This window comes from Ambystoma mexicanum, chromosome 10, assembly GCF_040938575.1.
Source record: "Ambystoma mexicanum isolate Mex_15411 chromosome 10, UKY_AmexF1_1, whole genome shotgun sequence".
Lineage (NCBI taxonomy): Eukaryota > Metazoa > Chordata > Amphibia > Caudata > Ambystomatidae > Ambystoma > Ambystoma mexicanum.
In genome coordinates, this window is record NC_090932.1 from 1,282,530,690 (window position 1) to 1,282,546,717 (window position 16,028).

Genomic DNA, 16,028 nt, shown 5'->3' on the forward strand with positions numbered 1-16,028 from the left:
GGCTGAAACACGTGTATGGGGTTGCTGTTGGTACTCTTGTTCAAAGAGGAATTGCCATAGCATTTCGGTGCTGGACTGCCCATGTGGGTGGGACAAAGACTGATATGCAAATGGATATTTCCCATCTGTGAAAGGTACAGTGAGCAAAAAGCGTGTGCTGCAAACTCTCCTCTCAGAACAGGTTATCATGCTGTGTTCTTTCGGGAGAGGAGCGCCTGCAAACTTTTTGTGAAATATTTGCAAGGAACTTGGGGTTGGTCACCCTGAGTGACCTGGGGGCAACTAGACGTGGACTCCCTGCTCACTGTGCCCAGAGAGGCGCAGCTTCAACTCACTGATGAGGCCCAACAAGGCTGAAACACGTGCATGGGGTTGCTGTTGGTACTCTTGTTCAGAGAGGAATTGCCATAGCATTTCGGTGCTGGACTGCCCATGGGGGCTGGACAAAGACTGATATGCAAATGGATATTTCCCATCTGTGAAAGGTACAGTGAGCAAAAAGCATGTGCTGCAAACTCTCATCTCAGAACAGGTTATCATGCCATGTTCCTTCTGGAGAGGAGTGCCTGCTACCTTTTTTTGAAATATTTGTAAGGAACTTGGGGTTGGTCACCTGAGTGACCTGGGGGCAACCAGACGTGGACTTCCTGCTCACTGTGCTCAGAGAGGCGCAGCTTCACCTCACTGATGAGGCCCAACAAGGCTGAAACACGTGTATGGGGTTGCTGTTGGTACTCTTGTTCAGAGTGGAATTGCCATAGCATTTCGGTGCTGGACTGCCCATGTGGGCTGGACAAAGACTGATATGCAAATGGATATTTCCCACCTGTGAAAGGTACAGTGAGCAAAAAGCATGTGCTGCAAACTGTCATCTCTGAACAGGTTATCATGCCATATACCTTCTGGAGAGGAGCACCTGCTACCTTTTATTGCAATCCATAAAATGACCTGTGGCTCCCGAATCTATGACCATTGGCCCTGGTCCCTTTAAAACAGTTTTTACCAACAAGGATACGTTCAAAGTAATGTGTGGAACCGCTGCTTGAAGGGTATATGCCACTTGTTGTTCCTTCATTGTTGAGATGACTGCTCTCCTTGGGGTGTAAGGGCAATTTCCAAGAAAGTGGCCATGCCTACCACAATACAGGCATAACTTATTTACCCGTCTCCTCTCCTTTTCCTCTTTAGTTAAGGGCCCCCTAACTTTAGAACCCAGATCAGACCCCTTTACCTCGACTCCACAACTTCTGAATTCTTTATTTATAAATTCTACTCTGGAAGGGCGCACCCCTCTACCCACACTCCTTACAGCTCCAAAATTCCATTTTCGCTCCACCTTTCTCTCATTGAGACGAAAATCCAACTGAATAACTAAGTCCATCAACTCATCACGTGACGTCGGTCTATTCGGTATAGTAGATAGCGCATTGTTCAATTCCTCCTTTAACCCCCTATAGAAGAGAGAGGACCTCTTTTCTTCCAACCACTTGCTCTCCAACACGAGTGTCTTAAATTGAGTGATATAAGAAACCAAACCTCGACCACCCTGCCGAAGTTCTAATAACTCCCCATCCACCTATAAAGACACCTGACATCGATCAAACATTTTCCAAAACTCTTCTTGGAAGAGGGCAAAATTTCCTAGGGCTAAATGTCTCTGGCTAACCAACAACCCAGCCCAAGCAGCTGCCTCACAAGATAAATATGCATAACAAAAGTAACCTTTGCAGTTTCTGAAGAAAAAATCTAAGGTCTAATAAGGAAATGGAGTTCGCACTGGGTGCAAAAAGTCTGAAATCTTTTGCCCTCTCCCCCATACCTCTGAGGAGCTGCCAACGGAACTGGCATGCAAATAGTCCTCGCAGTCCCTAAAATTCCACTATTCCCTGCCTGAGAACTATCCCCATCCTCCAGGAGAAGCACTGGAGCATCACCTCCCGCTTGAGTCCTCGGAACAGCTGCCCTCCTAGCCTCAGCTTCATGCAGACTAGTTAACTTCTCACTCAGTTCCTCTATCCCTTTATTTAACTTTGCCATCTGTTACGCTCACCTGGTATCCACAGGGACGCCACCCAGCCAGGTTACTCGCTGGTATGCTTCTCAGCTTTGCCAAGATGTGGTCTGCGGGGAAGTTTCTGCCTGAACATACAGAAGGACTGTGTTCAAGACTGGCCGACCGGGGTAAGTATCCTCCCTCCACCCCCGTATGATTTCAGCCCCTCAGGGGCCCTCTCCTCACATTGTGGTAGAGTTAGGCGTGCTCTCCGTCCTGCCTTCTTTGCAGGGGCGCGTTGTCTTTCGTGGGCGTGTGCGGTCCAGTTACTTCACTGACGCCGGCCCATTTGCTATCGTTCAGGTAGGTCTTATTGCTGTTCTTTAGTATTGTTGCTATCCTGCATGCCTCTCTTGTTTAATAATGTCTCTTTTTCTCCCTTAGGTATGGAGAGCTTCAGCGCAGTGAACTGGCTTGGTTGAGCCCCGCTGGTAAATGATGGCGCTTTAAGAGCGCTATGATGCGGTAAGTAGGCACTATGCGCAGCGCTGCGATGGCTTGCCTTTGCTAACCTGTTTTGTCTTCTTTCCCTGCAGGTCACAGTGTTCTTCAGCGCGTGTGGAATTTTCCGGTGTGGTGCCAACCGAGAGGCGACCAGCCAGGTAAGCCTTTTGAGCAGTTCGTAATTTGCAATGTCTCTTCTGCTTTCTTAATGTTGCCTCTATCTTCCTCTTTCAGGTTGTCCAGTCTGGGAGGCGTGCAGATCCAAGGAAAGCTGTTATCACGAGCTGCGAGTAACTAAAGATGAAGACTGCAGGTAAGATGCTGCTGCTAATGATGTTCCTTTTGTCTCCATGCAGCTTCTGCTCCTCCGAGGTTCGGGAGTATAGCTGGACACGGTGAGCGTCACGTTGCAAGATGCAAAGTAACGTGAAGCGTGTTGTTTTGCTCGGGTGTGGTTTAAATAACCCCAGCAAAATAGTCCAGGTAAAGTAGTCCCTAGGCTACCACACCCAAAACACTAGACCGCATAGCTTGGTTCCAAGGAACCAAGCTATGTGGATGCCTCCAAGTTGGCTGACAACACAATAAAGAGGTTCCCAAGCACATTGTTTTTCATGATGTATGAGCCTGGCGCCACAGGCGCCAGGAATGGCCCCAAGATGGTTTTGGAAGAGGATGCCAGTCTCTAGAGGCCCGAGTCTTGACTCCACCTGGCCAGTGGGTTTGCCAGAGGGGGTTTTGGGCGAGGGTCGTGACACCATCTCCATATGAGAAATCTTTAGTTCCTCCCTCAGATCCCTCATCATATCCCCTAACACATCCAATGAGGTCTCGGCGGGGTACCCAGCAGCTCAGGCAGACTTAAAAGTTTTGGCCTTTCATTCTGTCACGTTGAGCCTTGGTCGTTGGTCTGCGGAAGCTGCTGTGCCCCACCAGACTCTCAAAGGCGTGGAACACTCAACTAATATTACAACAGCTAAGCATTCCTCATCCCTGGGGGTAAGGGGTAATTGAAGAAAATAATAAAGAACCAAAACTTCCGGACCTCTGGACCCTCAGGATGATCTGCAGCAGAGGTGGGAAACATAGGTTAACATAAACATCTATACATCTCCAATATCACATTCCCCAAATGAACTGTATTGCCAGAACCGCTAGTACCTGTTGATCCTCCGCTACTTGCTTGGATGATGTAAAGCCCCTTGGTGATGGTGAAACTCCTACAGTGTAGTTGCTCACTAAGAGGAGACTTCAGCCCAAGGGACCAGGATTCTACAGTTAGGCTCAAACCTTCATCATGTTTAACTCATTGAAGTCTTTTTCACCAAGAGGGTTCATGTTGTACTGTTTGCCCGTTTTGCCTTCCAGATTGGTTCTGTTTCTCATGACAAATACCAACAGTGTATGCTCCAAATGATGCTGTAGTCACAAGCTGAAACTGTCTCTAAATCCTTTTTGTTTCCGCGTTCCTGTCTCCACAGTTAGACAAAAGGTTGCTGCGCCAACCAATTAACACTTTTACTAAATCTCGTAACTAAACTGTCTGACTTGTCAAACTGATTCTTCATTTAAACCATTAACACTAATTGAGTAAATATTTTGCTCCTTTCAACAGAGTTCTGTTAAAAATGGAAGGATAACGTATGCCAAGAAATCTCATGTTTTAAATTTTAAGATTTATAAAACATTCATACTTCGCAAATGCTACAACAGCTGTTGCTTCCCTTTCTCTCGTAACAGAAAAAACAATGCGGCCGGCAATGACAACCTAATGATTAAATTCTGTGCAGCCGTTGCTTCAGAAACTCCATGCACATCAAAAGGAGAAAACAGCTGATCACAGATGTTGATCCGAACTGCTTCCTACTTCGCGAATGCAGCAGGCAAAAGCAAACAATTAAATTGCTGAGTCTTACTCAGCGATAACTGAAAATGTCCGTGCAGCATGAAGCAGAGTTACTGAGCTGCGCGAGCAGGTCTTAAACACAAAACTCTCGAACTCCTGCTTGCGCACGGCACGTTCAGAAAAGCAATACATTTGCCAGCTTACGAAAGATTAAACACTTTTTTACTGTTCTTTTCTCTTTTAGAAAAAAAGAAATTGTCGGTCAAGTACTGAAAGCTAACTGCACCAAGTAAAGTTCATGGTTCAAAGACAAATCATGTAATAAATCAGAAAAAGTAAAGATTTGTCACTCATCTCAGGAAACCATTGGTAGTAGGACGTTAGCTCACTGTCCTTTGAGCAAAACTGTTCTTTTCAGAAATCTTCCTCCTGTCTCTCTTTCTCCTGACTGTGTAACCAAAGAAATAGGGGCAATTGTTGAAACACCAAAATTCCTGTCCAGCTCAGCTGAAGTCTAATGATGAAAGGCAGTTGAGAACTCTTACATCCAGAACAAAAGGAGTTCTCAACTAATCAGATCCCTAACCTGACCCTCCATCTTGGCTTGGGCACCTGTTAATGCTCTTGATACTAAGTTAAGGCATAACTCTCAAAAAATAATAACACACCTAAAAATGATTGTCAAAACTCTAAACTTCAAATTAATTAGCATAACCTAGCTGTAGCAACCCTGACAGATGCTCAAACATAGTGAGGGAATCCCTCCTATGTTGGAGCTGAGGGAAATAAAATAACAAATATGGCCAGGCATCAACATTTTAAAAGAACAGAGACCAGCAGAGCCAGTGCAGCAATGCAATCCCACACCAGCTCAAGAAAAGTATTAATACCACACGTATTGATTAATATTTAGTGGGTGTCATAAAGTGGGTGCAAAGAGCTTCAGAAAATGTTTCTTGCATTTGGATTCCCACAGTTATGCTCGCTTTCAATTATCCCTTCTTGCATTGATTCTTCATTTCTGGCAGCGAGCTATGTAGGCTATGTAGGCAGTCTAAGACTGAATACACTCCTCATTCCTACACTAATAGAGTGTCATTCATTCTCCTGGCTTCCTAACATTGGAACACACTCCTCTGAAATTAAAAGCAAAACTACTATCAGTGTTTCAAGATTGCCCTAAAAAAGCACTTGCTATCTCTTGAAGGAGTTCCTGAGTTCTAGAGTGGAATTCACCCCACCACTGTAATTATCTCCCCTATCCTCAAGTTCACATGCATGTGTAGGCGTTTTATTATAAAGATGAGGCTTACAGTGAATAAAATGAGAGAAAGGCTTTCCTGGAAAAAGCAAATGAAATAAAATGTACCACCTTTGGCTCTTATCAGGGATTTATTCCTTTTGCTTAGAAAGGGTCACTTGTCAGATTGCGGTGTGTGCCAAGATGTTGGAAAATAAATTGTTGAAGTAATTTATTTTCAGTGCCAGACTACATAACATCCATGTACAGAACAAGTTTTCTTTCAGCCACTGTGCAACTCAACAAAAATGTATCACAAGTGTATTTCCATCAATGCCTATGTTGCATATGTGTTGTGGAATACCTCAAGTCATTTAATTAAAGCTTATGCTGGGATTTGAAAATAATAACAGCATATGTAAAGATGATGTAATTTTCTAGTGGGGATCGATACTGTGTTCATTTATTCTGGCATGTTAGTAATTAATTCAAACTATATTGTTTAAAACTCAAGGATAGGAATGGAAAGGCTGTTGAATGTTGTCTTGCTGTGTGATGTACATTGAAAAAACAGATCTGCCCTTATAAATGAAGGAATGAAAACCAAAAGAGCTGGAAAGAAAGGACTGGTCTCACATGTAGGCATACTGAAGAGAACACATTTGTCCAGTCCAGTTGTAACTGGATAAGAAATAATTGCAGATTATGGTCAGGCCACATGGCTTTATAGTTTATCCAAGATACTGCTCTGTTGTGTTCAATGCGGGCTTTCAGAGTATGTAAATACCATACATTGGGCCTCATCACGACTTGGGCGGTAATAGCACAAATTTTTGGCGGATTTCCCCCCAGCTCAGAGCTGGGTCGAAATTCGCCGAAGCCCTGATTCGGTGGATCCTTAAATCCGGCGGTAATAACGCTACCGCCGGATTTAAGGGTTACCGCCGAAGTCGTGATGAGTCCCATTGTCTCCAGGCATTCACTCATGACACCAGGCCTTGCTTTCAAAAGATGTCACATGCTTTATTTCACATGAATTCGTAAAAAGTGCATTAGTCTTGAATGGTTAACAGATCAGGTCACAGGTACTCAGATGCACAGCATTGGCCAGCTGCCTTGGATTTGTGAAGGTTAAAGGTCATTGAAGATATGTACAATCAAAACCATTTAATGTAAATAGTGGTAATATGAAGAAGGAATATTTAGGCTGTCTACTATTTTTGCCCTCTTCTGGGGAACTGGTTCAAGTGCACACCAAAGAAATCCCAATATCCATACATGAAGAAATATCTCACTTCATATATGTCAAAATGAAATTAAGCCTTGTGTCGCCATGTAAACTCCGATTGATTTGAGATTTTGATATGTTATAGGTAAAAGTAAGCTCTATCAGAATCTTGAAATGGAATTATATGTTGTCATCATTGCAAGAAAGTATATAATTGTTTAACATTCTCAGAATCTAATTTTTCAGGATCTAAAAATAAAAAAAATATTAGTTTTTTCATGGTAGCCACAATAACTCAGAAGTTAGAGCATAAAAACAAAATGATCTTCTCTTTAGGAAGATCAGCGGCCCCCTCTGTTTTGATCAGGTGGCTGGGAAACCACACCTCTATGCTAAGAGTACAGATGTGGTAAAGTTCTATAAGGATAACATACCCATAGAAAGGGGGATAGAGAAGGAAGAATGGAATATTGAGCAAGAAAGAAAAAAAAGGGGAACATACTGGAGACTGGCGAACAAAAGGACTCATTTATCCAAAGGGAGGATTTGTCCATTTAGAGAGGGAAGCGAGAGCAGCCTATCAAAAAATGTGCAGTCTGTGCAGGGGAATTGACTTCCAAACTAGCAATCTGAATTAAGGGTTTGCTGATGTAATGATGCCTGACTGAGTGGGTCCCCGTCTGGGTATCCCAAAAGCAAAAGTTGCATTTTAAAAGGTAGACTTTGGGAAGGGAAAAGGATGGGGAATGGAAAATGGAGTGTACTTTGAATACTGGAACACCTGTGCATGCCATGTGTTTCCTCATTAATACATGAAATACAAAGTAAGATATAAGAGTGTGGTGTAACCTAAAATGGGGTGTGCTGGTCTCCAAAATATGTAGTTGGTCACTAGCAGCAATAGCAGCATAGGAAGGTACCTCTAATCCCCCCAAAATATACAAGATAGTGCTAAGGTATATGCTGGCAAAATACGCTTAGACCACAAACATCCAATCATAAAAAAGTCTCAGTGGATGGTGTGTAATTTTAAAAGGTGAGATCCAACACGGCAGACATTTGTTTTGACCAATGGTCATCCTCAAGGCTGTTGTTTGTTAGTTCCAAAAATTATAAAACATGAACATTACACCAACAAATAGATTCCAATATTATACAACCAAGACATATGGTATTCCAATCAAAACACCAATCATTTCCATTATAATCATTTTTGTTACATACCCATATTATAGAGTGGTGACAGGTGAAGAGGGCAAATGATAGGAAATACAGAACTGAAAACGTCATCAGTTGTGTGCAGAATTCCACACTAAATCATATTTAACTAGGCTCAAACCCTAAAATTAATATCTTAGCCTTAATATATCATTAGTAATTTAGTATTCGTGATTAAATTCAAATACATATTTGCATTCCATATCCGTTCCAAACATAATGTGTACAATGCTGTTTAATCATAAAACCACCTGTCATACCATAAGTGATCTGCCAGTTCTAATCTGCAGTGTTGCCCTTGTATGCAGGTGAAATTTATCCTTTATACCCTCGGCATGCTCCAAGTGACAAACAGTGGTCTCAATGTGTTGTCTAGTGCTGATAAATTCTATAAGTCTAAAGAGTCCTGACCAAATGTAGCACCCAGGTGGTAGCTGTGAGTATATTAAAAAATGGTGTCTTAATTAGAGTCAACTCACCAACTTGTTCCATCAATCAGTTTCTATAGTTTGAACAACAATGGTCATTAGTGTCTCCACATACACATGAGGTATTACTCACATAGGTTGAAGGTGCTGGGGTCTCACTTACCCCTATTAATGGTGTATGTCAAGTACTCTTCAAGTAATGAAGAGAACTCCACAGAGTTCCTTAAAGTCGCCAAACCAAAATCAAATCTGGGTAATTAAAGAGAAATGCCTACTGTCAAATACCACTGCCTGCTATTTAGACTAATATGCGCTTTTAAGTAAGCACATATGCCAAAAGGCCTTACCTAATGTCGTCGCATAATTCTTATATTTCCCAACAAATGAATAGAGTTATTATATTCCTGTGTTGTTTGTCCTTAGATTCACAATTGCATCTGATGAGAAAATAATGTATATGAATCTCAGTATTGCACTTGGCTAATGTCCGTGTATACCACGTAGTGCTAAATTAGGTGCTTGATTAAGATTACAGAAGGTAGATTCTTACCAGATATGCTGGTTCAAATCCTTCTTTTCAATTGTAATGCTGGAAAAATTGTATTCTTCAATTATAATCTTCAAATAGGTCCCAATACCTAAAGTAAAATATATTTTTTTAATTTTTTTATGAGCGCATTTTGTGCTTTTATTCGTTACAAAATGAATACTAGCCAACCCCAGTCACATGAAAACTTTCCCCAAAAAATAGAGCTTATTCTAATAATCAAGGTCCTAAGACCCCAAATAGCTATCAATGGATCTTTCCTGCTTACCTATTATTTCTCTGCTACAGTTTCAGGCTAAATCCTGCATGGCTAACTTTTCCAGCGCGCACATGTGCCATTTTTAAGTCCATTTGTACTGTAAGCATTGCCTGTGGTGTCATACGTTATGTTTAACATCAAATGCTGTACGTGTGACATCACACCGTTGAATACGCGGTTTGCAAACAAATTACTACATTTCTTTTTTTCTTCCTTTTAATAAATGCCAAATGGTGTTGTTATCACAAATATTACATGAGCTCAAATTATTCAGTATTGTCTCAGTTTCCAAAGAGTCATTTACACTATAACTGTTGAGATTTGAGCGAAAAATAAACCATGACTCATTTCTTTTAGTGTCTATCCAAATAATGATTATATACAAATGTCATTAGCAGCAATTACTAATTTGAATTCATGTCAGATTTTTCAATATTATCTCAGTTTTCAAAGAGTCATTCACACTATAACTATTGGACGATCCCATACAAATTAGACAAAAGTTGACCATTACTCATTTCTTTTGGTATTTAACCTAACAGCGGTCACTGTTGACAATTGCCCAAGTGTGTCAGTGTGTCATTTGATTCATGACCGGTTGAACATTTCTTTTTAATTATAACTACAGTCCATGTAATTAGGTATTTCGTAGCATTGAAATTCACTTACAATTTACAGTGTGGAATCCCCACACGAGTTAAAATAGAAATGTTGAGATGCAGTTATATTTGTGGAGTTCCATAATTAGAGTTCAGTATAAGGCTTCTATGCTGAACAAAGTGGCCATCAGAGCTGGGCTTGGACACTTAATTACTACCATGTATTGTTGCAGATTTCATATAGATCTAATCATAATCAGATTCCAGAATGCCCAATTCTCTTATACCCATATAACGTATGAATCTGGCAGATCACTCTTGGTATTCTGTTTGGCTGCAACATTTGGTTGCATTCAAAATTTCAAAGAAACACATTCATTTCGTGCTCTGAATTGAGCCACACTTTGACGCACCGCAAATCGCAAATACATCTGGCCTCCATCTGTCTCAATTTGAGTTGTAAATCACCTCCATCGTTTGCCCAATTGCGCTTTCATTAGCCTAATGAATTTTAAATTCCTCATATCATCCATTTGGTGGCATTCCTGCCAGTGTATAGCTAAGGGGAGTCGATGGTCTTGTTTGTTAAGACTACTCATGTGCTCCGTGATTTTAGTCCGGAGCTGTCTGATTATGCTGCCTAAGTATATTTTCAGGCATACACATATGATTGCATAAACCACATATTCTGTGAGGCAATTAATAAAATGCCTGATCAAGATTTTGGATCCTTCTTTATTTACAAATTCCTGACAATCCGGGTGCGCATACCTGCATAAACTGCAAGTGCCACACTTAAAAAAAAAATCCTCATAGGTTTCAGCCAATCACTTCCACTTTTTTTTCTGGTGGCCAGAAAAGACGGACATAGGTGATTTTTAAGTGTAGGTGCTCTTGTATACAAAAATGTAGGTTTTTCATTCAAAAAGGGCAGTATATCTGTATCGATATGTAATATTTACAATGTTTTAGCACTATTCTATGAAGAATATTGGCATCCAAAGAGTATTTAGTGATAATTTCAACACTTTCCTTTCTTTCTTTTTCCGCTTTTTCATGATTGGATTCAACATACTGGCCCTTGGCTTGTGCTCAATTTTATTGCATACATTGGGAATGGTCATGGGTTGATACACCCTTTCCCTAAATCTGTCTGCTAATAATGCATATTTCTGCCGATATATATGATCCTCACTGCAATTGAAGCGCATTCTATAAAATTCGCCCACTGGGATCTTCTCAATTATTGATTTCCTGTGTTAACTACCCGCATGTGGCATGGAGTTAAACTCAGTTGGATTCCGGAAGATTCTAGTCTCAACCTTACCTTGGTCAATATAGATGTGCAGGTCGAGGAAATCAATTGTGGATCTTCTACATTTCCCTGTTAGTTTGATACCAAAGTTATTAGCATTCACAACTTCAATGTATTTCTCAAATTCGTCTTCAGTGCCCCGCCATACCAACAAAACATCATCAATATAACGTTTCCACAGTATTACATTGGTTTTGAAATCATCATTACACAATACATGTGTCCGTTCAAATACCGTTTAGGTATTAGGACCTATTTAAGATTATAATTGAAGAATACAATTTTGCTAACATTGCAGTTGAGAAGAAGGATTTACACCAGCATATCTGGTAAGGATCTACCTTCTGTAATCGTAATAAAGCACCTAACTTAGCACTAGGTGGTACACATGGACATTAACCAAGTACAATAATGAGATTGATATACATTATTTTCTCATCAGATGCAATTGTAAATCTAAAGACAAACAAAACAGGAATAGAATAACTCTATTGATTTATTGGGAAATATAAGAATTACGCGACAACATTAGGTAAGGCTTTCTGGTATATGTACTTACTTAAAAGCGCATAGTAGTCTAAATAGCAGGCAGTGATATTTGACAGTAGGCATTTCTCTTGAATTGACCGCATTTGATTTTGGTTTGGCGACTTTAGCGAACCCTGTGAAGTTCTCTTCATTACTTGAAGAGTACTTGGCATACACCATTATTAGGGGTAATTGTGTCCCCAGCACCTTCAACTTATGTGAGTAATACCTCATGTGTATGTGGAGACACTAATGACCATTGTTGTTCAAACTATAGAAACTAATTGATGGAACAAGTTGGTGAGTTCACTCTAATTAAGACACCATTTTTTAATATACTCACAGCTACCACCTGGGTGCTAAATTTGGTCAGGACTCTTTAGACTTATAGAACTTATCAGCACTAGACAACACATTGCGACCACTGTTTGTCACTTGGAGCATGCTGAGGGTATAAAGGATAAGTTTCACCTGCATACAAGGGCAACACTGCAGATTAGAACTGGCAGATCACTTATGGTATGACAGGTGGTTTTATGATTAAGCAGCACTGTAGCAAATTATGTTTGGAATGGATATGGAATGAAAATATGCATTTGAATTTAATCATGAATACTAAATTACTAATGATATATTAAGGCTAAGATATTAATTTTAGGGTTTTAACCCAGTTCATTATGATTTAGTGTGGAATGTTGCATACAACTGATGAAGTTTTCTGTTCTGTTTTTCCTTTTATTTGCCCTCTTCAACTGACACCACACTGTAATATGGGTATGTGTTATGGAAAACTCTCAGAAATGTGCCAATTCCCTCTACCTTAGAGACCCCCAGCACCTTCACTGGTTTTTGAGGACTTGATTTTTTTTAACCTGGAGATAGTAAGACCCTTTTTCCCCACTCTCTCATGTATTTTAATGTGATTGTTGTGCACTGTGTTTCATTTGGTTATGGAGTCTGACAAACTCCATAGGCATCATCTTTTACATTGTGTCACACATCACCTTTAGTGCAGTGACACAGAGAAGTCTCTTAAGATTTCCCAAGGTTTAAATACCTTCTCTGGTATAAACTACTGTTTCCCAGAGCAGTAAAGTGAAATTGACTTTACTTACATTTGTAACTTTCTAGACCCAGCACACACTATCTTACAATAGGGTGCTGGAGAGGATACCTAGTATCCCCTTTCTCTAGTTCTCATGTAACATTTTATGTTACCCTTCCCTCACTGAACGGCTGGTGGCAGTGGTTTCCTTTTTACTACCGTGGTGTGCATTTAGCGCGGGCTGCGTTCGCAGCTGCAGTAAAGCACCTAAGGCTGCCATTTTTGTTAAAATGGCCCCGGTCTTCTTTTTTCACCATTTCTTTGTGGAAAGGTCCTTCTTGAGATTTACTCTGCGCGCCAGACCAGGTTTAATCCCTTTGTTCATTTTGCCTTTGGCAGGATCATGGGTGAAGCCTGCCTCTGGCTCCAGGGTGCCTGTGGTATACAGGAAGTGAGGGAGGTGCCCGAAACTCCTGGTTCTTAGTCTCTTAGGAGACCCAAATGCACTTTGTGATGACTGGCTGGCTGACTGTCCGGCAAGGACAGCCACCCTGCTGGGTGAGGAGTGACAGCTAGGTTGGAATGAAAGGGAGAGAACTGTATAAAAGGCGATCTTTTGGTTTGGAAGGCAGACTCGACCACTGGATGAAGGAACCGAAGATGAACTTGAAGAGGATGCCTGCTGCAACTACTGGACCATTGGTTTGCCCAGTGAAGCCCTGCAAGTTTGCATCGACAGAGAAGCCACTGCAAGGACGACTTCTCCCCTTGTGTTGGTGGGACCAATAAACTCCAAAATAAGTTCACCTGGACATTCATCTCGGAGCTGGTTGAATATCCACAGAGTTGCTGCTGGAAACCGTAGAGCCAGGGAGAGGAACACCAGTTTGTGTGCGTTGCTTTTAAGTTGGTCAAGAGCTCCAGAAAGATCCTCCGGACTCAGAGGAAGCAGCACTGACCGAGCCTGAGCCCCCTCAACAGAACAGAGTGTGGAACCCCAGAAGCAAGGAAAGTCCATATCGACAGCCAAGAATGGCAGTGTTGCTATTTACGGTAGATGCGAGGAGCTGAAACACTGAACAGCCACTGAAAGTGAAGTTTGCTGGTTGCAAGTTTTGACTGTCCCAGTGCATTCCAGGAGTCCCCCGACATCCTCCCTCTTGTCCCCATGACTGGGGCCCAGGAACAGTGAGACCTGCAGAGCTGCACCGGAACAGGAGTCATCTGCTGCATCTTTTCTTCGCTTTAAAGGTTAGAGAACGTACCTCTTGCAGTAGAGTTGCTTGCACCTTCTGCTACTCACAAGTCTAACAGCTTGTGGCCCTACATTGATTCATCTTTTTCTTCAAAGACTTCTGAAACATTGTGCAAAGACTTTCCTACTTACCTTTAAAGAAGTGCTTCAGTCTGGTGTCCAGTCAAAGGGTCGAATATATTGTTTCGAACTGCAATAGTTTCGAATCAAAAGGACCGGAAAAAAAATTTGAATGTCTTTTTTTAAATGTTTTTTTTTTTGCCTTCGTATAGGAAAAAATACTAGTTTTTCCCCAAAAAACAGGGGTTTTTGGGGGGGAACCCAAAAAAAAAAAAAAGACATGCATTCACATTTTTTTTTAGATCCTTTTGATTCGCAAGTATTGCATTCAATCCTTTTGTATTCGAACCTTTCACTCTAAACCCTTCAGCCTATCTAGACTCTTGCCTATTGACTTTGGCTTAGCCTGTTTTTATTTTTTTATAAAATCTTTTTATTAATTTTACAACATATGAACTCCTTCCCCCAAAACCCCTTCTCCCTCCCACCCCCAGAGGCAGTTTCCACATTGTCCTTGGTCCATTAATTTCATGGACCGGTGGCCGAGGTTCACTGTAAATCCAACAGTCTTAGGCGCTGGGGGCACCACCCAATCTGGAAATCATCTCTGAGGAAGGCCAAAGTTTCTCCCCAATCCCTTGCAAAAGTTTTAACCTTATCATATATAGCATACGTTGCCCACTCAAGAGCCACAGTTTCCCATATTTTCCGTAGCCAGTCTTGTACCATGGGTACCTCTGTACTTTTCCACCTCTGCGCTATTACTGTCATAGCTGCGAGCATGAAAACCACTCTCGCTTTTTACTAGTATGATTTGCTCCGGTGGTCTATTACCCCCCGGCCAATAGGCCTGGTCCTGCGCCTTTTGCACCTCTTGCCAGAAAGGTTCTATTTTTGGACATCTCCACCAAAAGTGCTCAGCTGTGCTTTCCATCCCTCACCCCCTCCAACAGGCTCCTGAGGTTTCCGATATATCTTATGGAGATGGGCCGGTGTGTAGGGCCAACCGAATAGTATCTTATACCACCCCTCTTGTAGTTGGGATGCTCTTGCTAGTTTGGGGATCTTCCTCCATAGTCTCTCCCATTCCTCTCTTCCGATATCCCTCCCCAGGATCCGTTCCCATCCCTGCATATATGTCCAATGTTGTCTGGGTAGTGCGCTATCTAGAATTCGGTACAGGTTAGATATTAGCCCCTTCGACCTGTCAATGAATAAGAGGAACTTTTCAAACTGTGTCGTATTCCTGGTCGCTGCCTGTTTGTTTCCGGGGTTCAGAACCCAATGCCGTATCTGCATATACCTGAGCCTTTCCCCTTCCTTCACCCTAAATTCCCTCTTGCAGTCCTCGAATGAGAGTACCTCTCCGTCCAGGAACATATCCCCTAGCTTTTTGCAACCCCCTTCCTGCCATTGCTTGAATGCCGCTTGTTCTAGCCCAGATGTAAAATCCATGTTGTTGAATATAGGTGTGAAGGGGGAGGGGAAGGTCGTGATTCCCTTGGTTCTCACCAAGTGTCCGCCACTCATTTGGATATGGTGCTCTCATATAAATGCTTGGGCCTATGCTGCTTCAGGAGCCACAAAACCTCTGCCAAGTTATAATGTACGACTGCTCTGTCCGTTTTCACCCATTGTTTATTTTGCATGGTTTCCTCCTCCTGGAAACAGAAATCTAAATAAACTTCTTTTTGAGCTAGTTACTTAGTAGCCCACCAATATGTGGCCTGGACACTCTCCTTAAAGGGAAGAACACCCATTCCCTTCATGGTGCTTACTGGCCCTAGCAAGCGCTAAAGCACTTCCTATCTCAAAAAGGGATGGGTAGAAGGGACCTCACCCTACTTCTACAATGAATGGGGTAACTTTAGGGCAAAGTACTGACACTTGATTGTCTTTTCAATGTAGGCAACTTTAGTTTAAAAATCGCAGTTGGGATTTTGGTCCCCCCAAACTGCATGCT